The 16,850-nt window shown below is 32.5% G+C and overlaps 1 long non-coding RNA gene across 1 annotated transcript; it reads right to left on the reverse strand.

The window, feature by feature from the left end:
• Positions 1-11,030: 11,030 nt before the first annotated feature.
• Positions 11,031-12,348, reverse strand: LOC111899951 (uncharacterized). Its single transcript, XR_002853085.3, has 2 exons — positions 12,019-12,348; positions 11,031-11,714 (listed from the first exon to the last, which is right to left on the reverse strand). It is a non-coding gene; the product is annotated as an uncharacterized LOC111899951 (long non-coding RNA).
• Between the last annotated feature and the right edge of the window lie 4,502 nt (positions 12,349-16,850).

Below are 16,850 nucleotides of genomic sequence, written 5' to 3' on the forward strand. Positions count from 1 at the left end.
AGCATTATCACTTATAGGTTGATTGTTTCTATAACCTGGAGAGAATCCATGCATGCAATAACACCTTTCTTGTGTGTGTCCAGTCCTTTTGAAATGTGTGCAGTAAAGAGACTTGTAATTGTTCTTAAAACCATAATTAGAACAAAACTTTTACCATTGTTGATTGGAGTATTTTGCAAACAATAAAAATGTAACGCCCCAAAAATAAGACAAAAAATTTCATTTTTAAATTAATAAAGCAGTATCCCAAAACATTATCATAAATCAAGAGTGGACCAAATGTATCAATACGTCATAAAATATTAGATTTAGCATGAAAATGCAGAACAATTGTTAAAAAAATAAATAAGATGATCGATAGATTCTATATTAATGACGTGAAGTTAAGACAAGAAACAATGATCAAAAGAGTGTCGAATGATTAGATTCAAACAGCTCTAGAAAAGTTCACAACGACGGAACTTCTCTGTGAGAGTGTACTAAAATAGTGTTTAGGGCCTACACAAACTGTAACCCTAAAATGTTACATGCATGCACTATTTATAGAGACTAGACAACTCAGTAATTCCGAATCTGGACAGGCCAATTTTGGAATAAACAAAATAATAAAGCATACATTTGACACACCACATAATAGACCTAACAACAATAACGTGTGTGCACTGAAATCACCCCGAGCTCTTCCCGTTTGCACCAGAAGTACCTGAAACACAAACTGAAAACCGTAAGTACGAAGCTTAGTGAGTTTCCCTCAAATACCGCGTACCACACATATCAAACATATAATAGGCCCGCCCAATGAGTGTAACGGGCCCCTCCCTAACTCGCATAATGGGCCCCTCCCACTGAGTATAACGGGCCTCGCCCTAACTCGCATAAAGGGCCCCGTCCACTGAGTATAACGGGCCTCCCCCTAACTCTCATAACGAGCCCGCCCAACATACAAACATACAAGTATGACAAACAATAGCATAAAGATTACCCATTGGGCCCTGCTTACTAAGCATAAAAACACATACACATACAAGAGTCATGCAAACATCTAGCACCCTAACATTATAAACCATGGACGATATTAGTGCCTTCGACCCGCTAACCATGGTGAGGAAGACTCACCTCTGAATATGAACAATAGCGAATGAGGTCCCGACTCCGAATCTCAGCTATAACTGACGCCTAACCATTAAAAAGACTAATTCTCAAACATAATCCAGAACACCCAAAATACCCCCATGAGTCAAACTAGGTTAAACAGTCAAAAAGTCAAGAAGATCCAACTCAGTTGACCGCCACATTGTGGTAGCCCTTTACCACGTCGTGGTGTCGAAAATGACAAAATAGTCACGACTAGCCCCGCCACCGCGTGGTAACAGGGTTTTCAGCAGCTTAACACATTTCGCCATTTTTTCGATTCTAAAGGGTCTCCAACTCAGATCTAGTCCAAAATAGGGTCTAGATGGATAAAATTTTCCAACTTTATCCAATAGAACCCTCTGAAGTGTATAGATCTCAACTATAAGGTCCAAAACACAACATGGCTTAAGCAATAATCACTCGATCTATAAGGTTACTTGTTCAAAAGTTCCAAAAGAATCTCTAACACCAAGCACATCATAAAAATGGATGCTTTTCAAATATGCATGTCCAATACATGTCTTGAACTCTTATTAGGCGAAAATAGGAAGAAAAAAAATGCCAAGATTCCATGCATGACCTTAAAACTCAAATCTTATTCAGATCCAAAGAGTCAAATGCTCCAAATGGCCTGAAGATTCATAAATTTGCAAGCTTTATGATGTTCAACCTTTCAAAGCAACAAGGCATAGAGAAAAGTGTACAAAATCCAAAGATCTATCAACTAACTCATCAAGATGAAGACTTTATATCTCCTTGAGATGCTCGAGGAAGATAAACACCTGGATCTACATTGCTTTGGACTCCCAATATGATCTTCCACCACCTTCTTCCTTCATGTTGGATTAGCTGTCTAAGCCCATAAATATAATTGATATATACTTAAACTGATAGTAGCATAGTCCTTTTGGGTTGCCCTCGAAACTAGCAACTGGACAGATGATTTTGGAGAAAGAGGTTGATTTATTATTTGATTAATAAATTAAAATAAATGACTTGTTAATATATTACGAGAATAATATATTTATTAGAAATAGTAATATTTTAATTAAAATTTAATCAGAAAGCAACTGTAATTAATTTTAGGATTAAAGGAATTTATTAAAAGTTCAGGGTCTGAAGTGAAATTGTTCAATAGTTGAGCAAGAGGCAATCTAGAACACCCCATAAGGCTTGGACGGTTTTCTTAGGGCCTTAGGGTTTCTAGAATAATCCATGGTGGATAAACAGGAAAGTGGATAATTACTCGGTTTAAGATAATCTTGGATTAGGGCTTATGTAGGGTTTCCTAACTGCACTATAAGTTCTGCCTCAAACCTAAGAATTTCGGCCACTTGCTACTTGTAAGACATAGAAAAAATTTTTAGCCTCCCTCTTCCTTCTCAATCGTCTTCCATTGCTAGTGTTGGGTGTGAACCACTAGAGGCGTGACATTCGTGACGCTTGCTCTCAAGGCTTCATTAACACAAGGATTTACATTGTTATTACTACATAACAATCAATTATGATTCTTATTACCCTATGTGTATTTTTGATTATATACTAATGTTCTAGGGTTTCTATTTTATTGTTCAACTTGTATGTTCAATTAGAGAAAACATAGATCAATTAATAGGGTTACATGCACACATAGGATTATTATGTTTTGCATGATTTCCATCAGTGCTATCAGAGCATAGATTTAGTTTTCTCTTGAATTGATACAATCGTTGAACTTAAACAAAGAGAAGCAAACAAAATTGTCATTTTGTTCCGCCACCACGACATGGTGGCTTTCACCACGGTGCGGTGACCTACGATTTTGCTCTACCACGGCGTGGTAATTGTTTACCACAACATGATGGGTTGTCAGATCCAAAAAATTTGGTTTTATTGATTATCTCATGAATTGATTAGGATAATTACCTTTAATAATGTTTTAATTGTATAAAAATGAATATTTTTCAAAAGTAATTTGATATCCTTATCATGAATTCATGATTGGCTTAAATTTTAAATTAAAAAATTAATTTATTAATTTTCGAAATTTAAAATATAACCTACTATTTTTGAAAAGTTTTAAAAATACGCCCTTATACTATATGTAAAATTAAATGTTTAATTATTACTATATTTATAAGAATAAGTCAGTCGAACCGCTAATACGCCTCATTCACGAAGCAGATCTATAAGGGGGGTTTAAGGAAGCAGCTTATAAAATGAATGTCATTAAACTCCCGCGATCCAAAAGCTTATCGCCACGCCGTGGTGAGGCTTCACCACGTCATGACCTTCGAAAGAAAATATCATACACAATCGAAAATAATTTCACACCTGGAATCGAGTGTTACAAAAAAACTATTGGAGATGAATTTGATTATGCCATTCCAACATCTCTTTGCCTCTCCTCTTGTATGACTAACGAATAGAAGGAATAGGATCCATAAGCAGAATTTGTCCTCTAACTTGTGAGAAAGTCTCATTTAATCCCATTAGGAAACTCATTGCTTGTTCAACTTCCCTGGCTCCTCCACAAGTACATAAACCACATGTGCAATTTGCATTATAATTTGTTAATTCCTCCCATAGAACCCTTGAGTTTAGCGAAGTAATTATTCACAGAATCTTGACCTTGAACATGATTCATTAAATCTCTCTTGATTTCGAAAATAATCAGGTCATTACCTTGTTGAAAATGTTCTTTAAGATCCTTCCAGATCTCAACAACAGTATCAAGGTAAATCATAGAAGCATAAATCTCATTGGATATAGAATTAAGCAGCCACGAAATAATAATGTTATTGTTTCTTGTCCAAGATTTGAGTCTAACCGGATCTGAATTATGAGGTTTTGGAAGGATTCCATCAATGAATTCAAGCTTATTTTTTACGGAAAATGATATGTTCATAGATCTGCTCCATGAAGCATAGTTTTCGCCAATAAAAATTTGCGAAACCAAAACAAGCCCAAGGCTATCAAAATGCTGAAAATAATAAGGATCATTTGAAGAATTTTGATCCATAGAGTTGTTCAAATTGTTGTTTGAAGAACTAGACATGATAAAAAATAGAATTAAGAACAATCAAAAAGAGGAAAGAATAACCAAAATCAATCAAGGAATCAAAAATCGATAAACGATTGTGTGATTTTTCATAAAAGAATCAAAGAAACACAAATGATAAACGGAATCAAATCAATTGAATAATCAAAATCAATTGCAGGATAGGAGAAGTGAATAAGAGACTCATTGACGAAAATAAGCAAAAGAAATGCAGAAAAGCTCTAATACCATATTAACTTTTGCAAATGAAGAATTGAAAGTAAAGAAATATTCTCTCGTATCTCTTCCATTCGTTATAACAGGTATTTATATAAAAATGACATTGAGTTATCATAACTTTTGATAATATAAGCCCTAACTATAGTGAGCCTAACTAACTTAACATAAAGACTTCTAACAAATTAACCCCTTTGCGATTTGTCAATAGTGATATGTCACAAAACTCCAATAAAATCCAAGTTATTGTTATTAATGCAAATTAGAGTTAAATACAAAAAATAGTAGCCTCAAACATTTCTTTTAAAGTTTTTTTTAGTCTTGATTTTTTGTCCATAATACGGCCAGTAGCAGTCATTGAATCTGGTTTTTTGGAGTTCAATTTCAGCACGGTCAGATTTTTTTTTCCGAACAGGTCTTGGACGTGCTACTTCTCATGTTGGGTGTAGTTCATGACCACTTCGATCTCACGTTCTGTGTGTTTGTTGTTCACTTCGGATTTTTTTTTTGGTTCAAGTTTCGGTTTATATATGTAGTATATATCTAATAATAAATAAGTTATAAATAAATTTTTTTTACATATAATACTATGTCTAAATATTATTAAAAGAGAAACCTTATGACATCATCTTAAATAATCTGGACCCTTGATTGTATTTCAATCTTATTTTTTTCATCCTTAGATCAAATTGCTGACATCATCTTCTCCATATGGAATGTATTTAATTCCAACAAATGTTTTCCAATCGTCAAACAATAACTTACATTTGTTGAAATGAAATGTATTTAATTCCAATAAAAAATTTCCATATTTTAAATTTTGAATTTCCGGTTATGAAGATTTTAATGTGGTCAGGTTTAAAAGCATATTACTAACAAACCATTTCAATCAAGACATTAATATCAACCATTAATATAAACTCATTTACATTAGTAAACCATTAATATAAAATCTATTTTTATTAGGAAATCATTAATACCGGAAAATCATATTCAAATTATCACATACATATATGATTCATCCTTAAATCCGCGGCTCACACTTATTTTCAATCGTTTCCTTTTTCTTCAAACCTTCTTCTACAACATCATTATTATTGCATATAACTACCATCATCGTTCTCTGCTTCAAACATTCACTCTTGTACGCTAGGAGGTCAGTACCTTCTTTCATTTTTTTTTTTATATTTTTTCGATTATTTTTTTGTTCCTATATCAAATGTATGTTGTAACACCCAAAGTCAGGAAGGTCAAGAAAGGAAAGGAAACCCTAATTTTAAGGGACGACTCGGCGAGTCCAAGGAGGAACTCGGCGAGTCCGAGCAGGATCCGGGTCGAGGAGTAAGTGACCGACTCGGCGAGTCGGCCAAGGAGACTCGGCGAGTCTGGTCTGTGCGAGGAAAACCCTAAATTCGGGACTTGGAGCCTATTTAAACGTCTCATTCTCTCCCCTAGGGTTCCTTTACTGCCTCTTTCACCCAGAACAATGAACCCTAAGCCCCATTGTTGCTCATTCAAGCTTCCAAGCCATTTTTTAGTGATCTGAAGGAAGAAGAAGAAGGGGAATCATTGGAGCTTCAAGGATTGGCCTTAGATCTGAAGATTGGGGAAACTTTCTGAGTTATTGAAGGTATTAAGTCGTTTCCCTCCTTTAGATCTATTATGGTTGTGAGTTTTGGGGGCTTTTTAGCCATGATTAGCTATCCATTTGAGTTAGAAGCCAGATCTGAAGTTGCTACTTCGGATCTAAGCATATTATGGTCTTGTGAAACATAAAGTATCTGTCCTTGAGTTGATTATGGAGCCTCTTTGCCTTAAACCCTAGTTTATGGTGTATTTTGCCTAGATCTCCTTCTCTACACGTAAAGTTTGCAACTTTACGTGAGGAATAGGCTTGGGAAGGGTAGATCTACAGTTTGGAGTCCATGCATGACTCAAAAGTCCTCTGCATGTATGAAGATTTGAATGGACTCGGCGAGTCCTTTGAGTGGACTCGGCGAGTAGCATGAAGATTTGGAGGAACTCGACGAGTGGGATGAACAGCTCGTCGAGTCGGATGAAGTTGGGAATGAACTCGGCGAGTTGGAAGAACAACTCGGCGAGTCTGTTCTTGGATTCGGTGAGTCAGGTCACGAAACCCCAAACCCTTCGAGTTGAGACTCGAATCAGTGAGTCGAGTGGAGACTCGGTGAGTTGGACATGTCAGGACTCGGAAATCGGTAGACTCAGCGAGTCATGGACTGACTCGGCGAGTCGAGTCGCAAATGGAGGGACTCTGAACATATGAACTCGGCGAGTCAGTAGGGTGACTTGGCGAGTAGGGTTGACCTGGAAGGTTGACTTTGACCAGGACTTTGACCTTGACCAGAGTTGACTTGATTATCTTTCGGGAGTCAGTTAGACTCAGTGTTGCATTGATATTGGTAGCTCGGGGAGCGAGTGGAGCAGGAGTTCAGAGAGTTGTCGGGCAGCGGCTAGTGGGATCATCAGCAAGTTCAGCCAATGCGGGTGAGTTTCCCTTTGTGTGAATGGGTCTAAGGCCACAATGCCGACCCATGTAGTTATGAGTAGAAGACATAGGGGTTAGCCCTAGGCACAGTATGCTATTATGATATTCAGGACGAGGTCCAATGATAGTGGGCGGGTGCCCAAGGAATGGTTTATGTGATAGTTTATACATGTTGTCTGTGTGATACTTGTATGTGCCTGGTAGGGAGATGAGTGTGGACGAGGTCCCGTAACTCACAAATAGCAGAGTGTGGATGGTGTTCCACATCTTATTAGCAGCAGATCAGGGGCGAGGCCCAAGTTAGGGAAAGAGTGAGGGTGGGCTAGGCCCGTACCTCACTATCAGCAGGAGTATGGACGGGGTTCCATGACTCATCAGTAGCAGGACAAGGGCGGGGCCCAGAGACAGGCGAGGCCTTAAGACATTAGTATGTGTTTAGCTTATGTGATGTGATATGTTTATGTGCTATTATATGTTAGCGGGCGAGGCCCTGTGACAGGTGAGGCCTAAGTGAAACAGATCTGTATCCGAGCGAGGCTCGAAGCCAGGCGGGGCCTAGAGTGGCGAGCCCGAGGTAGGGGGCGAGGCCCAGGATAGCGGGCGTGGCCCAGTATGTGCAGTATGTGGTTATGCATGGTATGTGGTAGGGTGGGGAACTCACTAAGCTTCGTGCTTACGATTTTCAGTTTTGGTTTCAGGTACTTCCGGTAGCAGAGGGAAGAGCTCGGGGTGATCGCATGGCACACACCATAGATTAGACAGTCTGAGAATGTTTTACTCTGATAACGAACATGTGTTTTGGAAATTAATACTCTGATTATGTTTGGATTGATGATTTTGCTTTAAGTAATGTTTTATTAAAAGAAAATTTTTAGTCTTGAATTTTGGGACGTTACATATGTATTCATATATTTCGATTTTCTTTATCACAAATTACATGAAATCAGTTAACTATTTTTCTGAAACTTTTCAAATAAACAGGAAAAGATATTACGTACCTTTAACAAATTAGAAATTAACTATCTTGGGAACTGACATTAATTACGAAAATGTTACTTTTATATATTAGAGATGATTATAATTTTTTTTTAATTTTTATATCATAAGAATCCGGTTAATTATGACATAATTTTAAAATATCATTGAAATTATTATGTTTTTGTATATCATATCAACCTATTTTTTTATTTTTATATAGTAACAATAAAATTTATAAATTTACACAACAAATATACATATTTCGGATTTTGTAATGTTATTATACCTTACAAAATATAACTTTTTCCAAAATAATTTTCGCCAGTAATTTCATCCATAATTTCACCAAATTTAAATTTTTATTTTCTTGATATAAATTTTTTTAATGATCCTGATTTTTTTCCGCCAAAAGTATATCAAGCATTTACGTCTTAGATAATGCTGCCCAATTATAATTATTACTTTCCAAAACTATATCCTTTTAATGAGGAATTTGATATAATAAAGGAAGTAAGTATTAATTAAAATGAGATATATATTCCATAATTATTACACGGATTTATTAAAAAAATAATATCAAGGTGTAAACATTAAGCATTTTTAAAGTGAAGTTTCAGAATACGTACAAACGATGATATTATACAATGAAATATAAAATTGAATAGACTGAAAAAAAAAACTATTAAGACAGTCAATCTTGAAAATAACATAGTTATGAAAATTATAAAGTAAGATAAAAATTATAAGATATTAGGAGATTTGTAAAAAGTATAATTAGTAAAAGCGTTACAGTTATTAGAAAAAATAAGATCGTTAAGATTAGTAAAAATACAATATATAAACTAAATTATCACAATAATAATGAAATGTCATTATTTGATATTTCATATAATTGAAAGATATACTAAAATTATTCAAAGTTGCGCCAAAACTAATGCAAAGTTCTTGCGAACACCAAATAAATAAGAACAAACATAAAAGCTAGCACTTATATTCATAATCAATTTAAAATAAACCAATCATGATTTAGAAAAAATCTCCATTGATGATATACTAAAATTAAATCCATATAACATTTAACATTCTATAAATTATATTATATAACTTTATTTGAATAAATGAAATAGTTGTCAATATTTAATGTAGTAGAAAAACGGTATATTGGTTGTCAATATATGTTTAAATTAGGTAACCTTATTATGGAAAGAACGTCTAATTAAAATGTTTATAATTATATAACAATATCATAACTATATGAGACGAGAAAGGTCGTTCAACTAATAAAACAAAAAATATTGTCTACAAAGAGGTCCTTCAATTATTATAGATATTTATCGTTTTCAATGTATTTTTCACACATTTCAATAATACCAATAACCATATATATATATATATATATATATATATATATATATATATATATATATATATATATATATATATATATATATATACTAGGAAAGCTTGAGGCCCGTGCTAAGCACGACCCACGAAAAGTAGTTTGGGTTTTTTTTTACTGTTATATAATTTTGTTGGATTTTCAATGTAAAATGCTTGAATTAGAAATGAAAGCGAAAGCATATTCTTATAATCACAAGTATGTTACTATCATTGGTAAACAACAAATACATTGCTATATTTGGGTAAAATTATAAGTTCAGTGATGTTACATGTAAAAAGTAATGTATAATGACAATAGTAATATAAAATTGATGTGTGTCATTCGTTGCAATTTACTCTTTTTAATATAGTGCTAAAAACTTATCACATGATAAAATTGATGTGTGTCATAATTAAGTATTTTTGTAGGCATATCAATAAATAATAATGTAATGTGTAATGACAATAATGACTAACTAATAGACGAAAGAGTCTCGTAGTGGGTTTCTCTCGATCAAATTGTCTGTCTATACTCTAGTTGCTTATGGATGCCACTCTAGTTGCTTATGATCCATCAATCATTGTATCTATTTTGCAGCTAGCATCATATGTATCCTACATCAAAAAGCCAAAAGTAAATGAAAACCCACATCCAAAATGTAAACTAAATGTAATAACATAAAAAGGTATGACAGTGAAGATATATGGATTACTCACGCTTTTAACTCTTGTATAGTATAAATTAGCAAATTCATCAACAAAGATAATATTGAGGAGCATAACATAGCACATCAAGTAGAATTTTAAGCAACATATCATAGCTAGAAAACAATGACTTAATAATAAACAATATATAAGGGTTATTTTAAGAATAAGTCGCTGCATAGAATGACAATCGGTAGAAAACCCTTCAGTCAATCTTGTAAAGATAACTCGAGTTCTTCTCCTTGTCCTTTTCATATGCAGAAGACGAACCATATAATTAAAGACCATAAATTCATTTGCGTTGACTATTTCTGCCAATTCCTTTTCTTCTACTTTTAGTTAATACCAATGCTGGCTTCAAATCAATGTTTCTGATGTGATAATATCTCACAGTTTATACCAATCAAACTCAATAATTTCATCATAATTCTATAAGTTGACATCCCTATCTACTACGAAATGACTCGAGACTACATAAAAACAAAACAAATTGCATTAACACATAAGAAATAATGAGAAATATATAGAGAATAGATGTACTCCCAAGTATGAAAACATGAATTGCAATGGAAGAAGGTGCCAATACTTTAACACTTCCTAACAGTTGTGAACGATATTCGTAGTTGCACTTAAATACATTAATATCGCTATTGAAAATTTAGTAAAAGTCCATGTGAGGCACTTCTCCACCTCATCCTCTGGTTTCTCCGGTGGCTTGTAAAAAGTGACTAATTTACACCAAATTGTTCAATAAATTTGACAAAATATGAGGATATAAATCAAGCATTACCCAAAGAAGAAGCTTTGGGTACCTGTAAAATCGAGTATCTGCTACAAAGAACTTCCACAAAAGGAGTAAAAAAATTGAAATTAGTGATTAGTTTTTGTCATTTGCGTGAGGTTTCTATATGGAATGAATGATAAGATCTATGGATATATTGATCTCGAACCAACAGATGCTCAATGTGAATCTTTGACTGCATTGTATTCTATTTATGGCAATTTCTTCGATCAACATTTGAATGTTTCAATGGTTTGTGATCTTTGGATTCTATAATGACAAATATATGACCATCAAATTTCATTCACGTTCCAGCTGTAATAATTTCATCATTTCAAGTAATCTGATAGCTAAGAGTTTCCTTGTTTCATCATACATAGTCTCTCGTAATCTTTAAATCAATTTAAAACCATTTCCATCATTTGTTCCAAATTCTTGATCATCACCTGAATAAGCTAGTCATTGAAACCGTCACAAGCAGCAGCAGAAACAATATTTCTTTCCCTAAAACATGAACCGGTAACATATATATTTTCTTGACATAACAAACACAAACAATATGCAAAGAAAATATGAGGAAGTGGACTTGGCTTTATAATCATATGTATAAAAAGTTTTATTGAAGCAAACAACCAGAAACAATGACATCTTCTCATTTAGGCATATCATCAACCAACTTGCCAACAATTGGAAAATCCACCAAGTAACTACATATGCGCTCCATTTCTAGGGTTTCTTGGGAAAATTATGACATTAATATGAAAAGATCAACCCACATACTTGAGATGAACCAATAAAAAAATTGATTGTTACTTACCATTTCCTCATGAATTCAATTAGATACAGGGAGCCAACCACGATACAACATCTCAAGAAAAATGTTGTCTTGATCTGTCACTTTTATATAATTGAATCTCAAAGGTATACAAAGTAAAAGTAACTAATGAAAAACTCTCATCAATCTATTTTCCCTGTTGCAATCGTTAATCAGAATTAGAATTGGAAAAGATGTAAATTCTTAGCAATATATTTTTCCCTGTTACAGTCATTAATCATAGGTAGAATTGGAGATGTATTTGGCAAAAAAAATTATAATTACTATCTGGAAAGAAAATATTAATCCTGAACATATATTTCACCCAAATCGAGTTTCCAGATTGAAGGAAAAACGACCATTTGAATAGATTTTAACACGGGAAGAAAATCCATCGATTGGATTGACGGTAAACAGAAAAAACAATTGGAATCAAATTAAGGTTCTTGAAGATAACATACCGGTGGGAAGATGCTGACGGCAGAAAGATCAATGTTATCATTCTTATTTAATCCAACATTCAGAATATTTGTTGTCAAGAATTGGGCGAATTTTATATTCGTCGCATAATAATTGATTTCCATTTTCTGGATGATATGTCAGATTTTTCTTGATGAGGAACCGTTCGTGCATTTGGAGAGATGTAGAACCGATGGGTGATCAGAATTGGAAAAGGTAAGTGTTAGAAGGGAGGCAATGATCAGAAAGATTTAATCGACATTTGTGCACGTTGTGTCGTTCCGAGAGTTGGATACGTGGAGGAACTGTCACCCTATGAATTTCCTCTAGCCGGCACCAGATTAAAAGGCTTTCATATATATATATATATATATATATATATATATATATATATATATATATATATATATATATATATATATATATATATATATATATATACTAGAAATATGCTAAGGCCCGTGCTTAGCACGGTCCATGAAAGGTATTTTTGGTATTTCTTGAAATAATTATAAGATCACAATGAAAAAGAATCCCCAAAAAATATTGAAATGCTCTTTCTTGAATTTTATATAAGGCAAATAGCAATGAACTTTCCTTCCTGCTTGTTTGATATTGATTCTATCAATTAAAAAAACACAAGAACAATGTTATTATTGGTAAACAGATATAAGTGCATTGCTATTATGGGTAAAAAAAAACTTATAAAACTTCTTTAAAGAAAGGTTAAAACCTTCGACATTCGATTGAAATAGTTATTTTTATCATTATTTGCATTCATGCAAAATGTTTATATTAATCTTACTTTATTCAAATAAATGTTGTCTATTCATCAAGGTTCAAGGTTCAAGTAACTGGTTAACAAAAGACGTTAAAAATTACATCATTAGTTTAATCTTTTCAGGAGCTACTTTTTTGGATTATGATAAACCATATGTTTTTGACGAGTTATAGTTACACTCACAGTCTTGTAGATAAACTATGGTGCATCAGAGGGCTGGAGAGAGAACTGGTAAGCATGTTCACCCTCAACCTACAATTTCATTTAAAGTTTAGAATGTATATAAATCTTGTAAATTGTGTTCACTAAGTGGCTATACATATTCACCTGAATATCACAAGTATGAAAAAGTTTCGTGTAATTGGCTATATACTAAACAGGTCCATGGAGTATGGACTATGTATCTTGAGCCTTTGTTAGTCATACAATCTTACATTATATTTTGTATCTAACTATCAGTTAATTTATTAAACTACAAAATATTTGCAATATTAAAAGATACATCTCATGTTGATAACAAATATAATGATTCTTTTATACAAAGCAAAAAAAAAAAAAAGAACAAAAAAAGATTATCATAACTTCCTTTCTTGTAAAATAATCCAACAAATTGCAAAAGATTATAATACTCACAGCTTAACCGAAAATCAAAATTATGCATAAAATACAAAAGTTCCTTATCTAGATAGCACACAATAGACGGAAATCATTAATAAAAAAACAAAATAAAGGCCAAGAGGTCAATAACTCATGAGGACTGTCTATTGATAGTAACTCAAATATACTTTAACCATTTTTTATCCTTACAAACTCAAGCCATAGCAGGTGTTTGAAGTTGTGACCAAAGATAGCAATCCAATTTCAAATAAATGATTCTTCTTCTCTAGTTTTAAAATTGATGGTGGAAACTTACATCCAAACACCACTAATTATAGTGGGTTAATGACCCGAGATGGAGAAAACCACAAGACCACCCAACTCTATTTTTTACATTGAACAGAGAAAATCCAACTTAACAGTTGAAAGAAAATCATGAATTATCCTACTTGTATAACTTGACAACTTTTATAGGCATTGTGGTTTCATGGTCTTATGGCTATAAGGTCTTTTTTTCTTTTTCCGATTGAATACATTGTTGGCATGAGACTAAATGACCATTTTACCCCAGCACAATCCAAACCAGCTTCACAAAATCTTCCAGCTAAAGGGACAAAAAAATAGTCAAGTGGTCAGAAACTTGATCACTTTGTGTCATCCCTCTAACCCAAGTCCTGCAACAATTCTTCTTCCATTTTTATGCATCTAAGAGCATACTTACTACTTAAGTTTTTTTTACATGCCTAGATCAATAGATCAAGTTCATAACAGGTTGTAACTTACTTTTTCTTTTTTATCATTGTTTAACAACTATTGACTTTAGTAAGTCAATCGAGTAGATCACGTTCATGCATCGTTGCAATGAAAGGTAAACCCTGCCTTTTTTCAATCGCATGAAACCAGTGATAACACCATGCACAAGGAAAATATAAATTACCATTATAACCTCTCAGTATTTATGAAGCACCAAAAAGTCAAAAAGAAAAATAAAAAATTAAAACATTATGATTATATAAGAAATAAGTGTATATGACAAATGACCAAATTGGGTCTTTTACATTTACCTTCGCCAATAGATGATGTCAGAAGCAAGCCATTTGTCTTGATTTTGGAAAACAATTAATTAACATTGAGGACTTGAACTTTATGCAAGAAAACCAATCTTCCTTCTAGTTCTATCTAAAATTTCAAGATATTGAATACGAATCACATAGTCAAATGTTGCTCATTTAGATCACACTACACATGAATTATTAGCACATAAATTGCCCAATTAGACTGCTTTTTTTATGGCAGACGGTCAAATAAGTTTCGTTAAATTTAAACATGAACAAAGAAACAGAAAAATAAGCATGTGAAAACAAATTATGATGAACACCAATTAGATCATGGATCGACTGAACTGCCAAAGACGAATCATTTTTCTGGGGAGCACCGAAATATATAATTGTGTAAATATTTTTTAATTATTCAAATAAAGAAAATATGCAGATGTATCCCTCTCACAGAAATTTGATCGTTCTGCATCTAATCCAACATATAGGAATATAAATTCCAAATCCCAAATCTTGAATATAAATCCGATTAGAAAAAAGGAAATCGGGAAAGGGACGATACAGTAGAGTTAAAAAAAACCAACTGGAATTATTATCAGTATATCAGGAATTATATTGTTATCATTTCATAATTGTATATTCAAAATTGATTATTGAACCAATAATTGATGAAGGGTATTTGGTAAATATATATAAGTGTAAAAATCAAAAAAAAAATAAAATAACACCATTTTGGGTTTGTTAAAAGAAAAAAGAGAAGCAGAATGTCTGGAATGCTCTCTTGCTCTCTGTACTCATAACCAACATATAGGAATGATGATGTAGCTGTGAAATATAAGCAATTCTTATTAGTCTTTTTGCATTTTGTCATTGATAGCGAATTATGGAAAATTAGAAATATATCCATTCATAGTGTCTGTAAACCAAATATAAGTTAAAAGGTACTATAATGATGATGATTGATGAACTCTAAAAAAGCATATTTGGATGTTGCAATGTTTAGTTATTTACCAGCTATTAAATTCAAGTTCTTTTATGTTGGAAAATTTTCAGGCAGATGGGGGAAATTGCAGTAATTTGTACAATAGGATTACTTATTTTCCTTCTTAAATGCTGTCAAGAGTGGGAGTACTTAAATGAACCAATTAAATTTGAAATTAATGTGCATATTAAGATGTAAGGAAAATGTAATATGCTGTATATTTGTTTGAAGGAATTTAAATTTCCCTTTTACACGATTGAAAACAAAAAGGAAAAACAGATTGCAATATGATATGCATTTCTAGGAATAATACTGAGCTTTTATATACTTGAATCTCAAGGATATACAATGTAAAAGCAACCAATGGAACAAATTGTCCGCAATATTTTCCCTTGGTGCAATCGTTCATGATAATTACAATTAGAAAATATGTTAACTATCTGGAATAATTTATCCATGTGCAATCGTTAATCATAATTACAATACAATTGGACAAAATTATGCCTGAACGGATATTTCACCGAAATGGAGTTTGCCGATTGGAGGAAACACACCGGTCAAATAAATTTTAACGGGATAGGAAAATACATCAACAGATTAACGGTAAAGAATAGGAAAGAACTAAAATCAAATTAGGGTTTGTGTAGAAAACATACCAGTAGGAAGATGATGATGGCAGATGGAGATGACGACAGGAGGATCAATGTGTCGTTCTTATTTGATTCATATTACGAATGTTTGCGGTGAAGATTAGGGGGAATTGTGTGTTCGTTGCGTAATAATTGCAATCCGTTTTGTGGATGATTTGGTTAGATTTTGTTGATGAGGTACCGTTGCGTGTATTCGAAGAGGCGTAGAATGAAGGAGTAATTGAATTTGGAAAAGGTGTATGTCTGGGATTGGGTACGTGGAGGAACCGGAACACTAAAGGGCTTTTATATATATATATATATATATATATATATATATATATATATATATATATATATATATATATATATATATATATATATATATATATATATATATATATATATATATATATATATATATATATATATATATATATATATATATATATATATATATATATATATATATATATATATATATATATATTGAGACCATTCTAATTTTGTGAGATCGTGAGACCAAATCTAAAAATAATTTTAAAATGCAAAATAAATGGAAAAATCCAAAAATTCTTTTTTTAAATGTTATTTTCGGAACTTGAATTAACTAAAAAAAATATTAAAAAAATATAAAAAAAATAAAAAAAAATCCGTTTTTTTTTTTTGAAAAATACGTGAAATATTCTAAATAGAATATTTCACTGACATATTCTAAAAAATAATTTTAAAATGCAAAATAAATGAAAAAAATCTAAAAATTCTTTTTTTAAATATTATTTTCGGAACT

The sequence above is a fragment of the Lactuca sativa genome, chromosome 8, assembly GCF_002870075.4.
Source record: "Lactuca sativa cultivar Salinas chromosome 8, Lsat_Salinas_v11, whole genome shotgun sequence".
Taxonomy (NCBI): domain Eukaryota; kingdom Viridiplantae; phylum Streptophyta; class Magnoliopsida; order Asterales; family Asteraceae; genus Lactuca; species Lactuca sativa.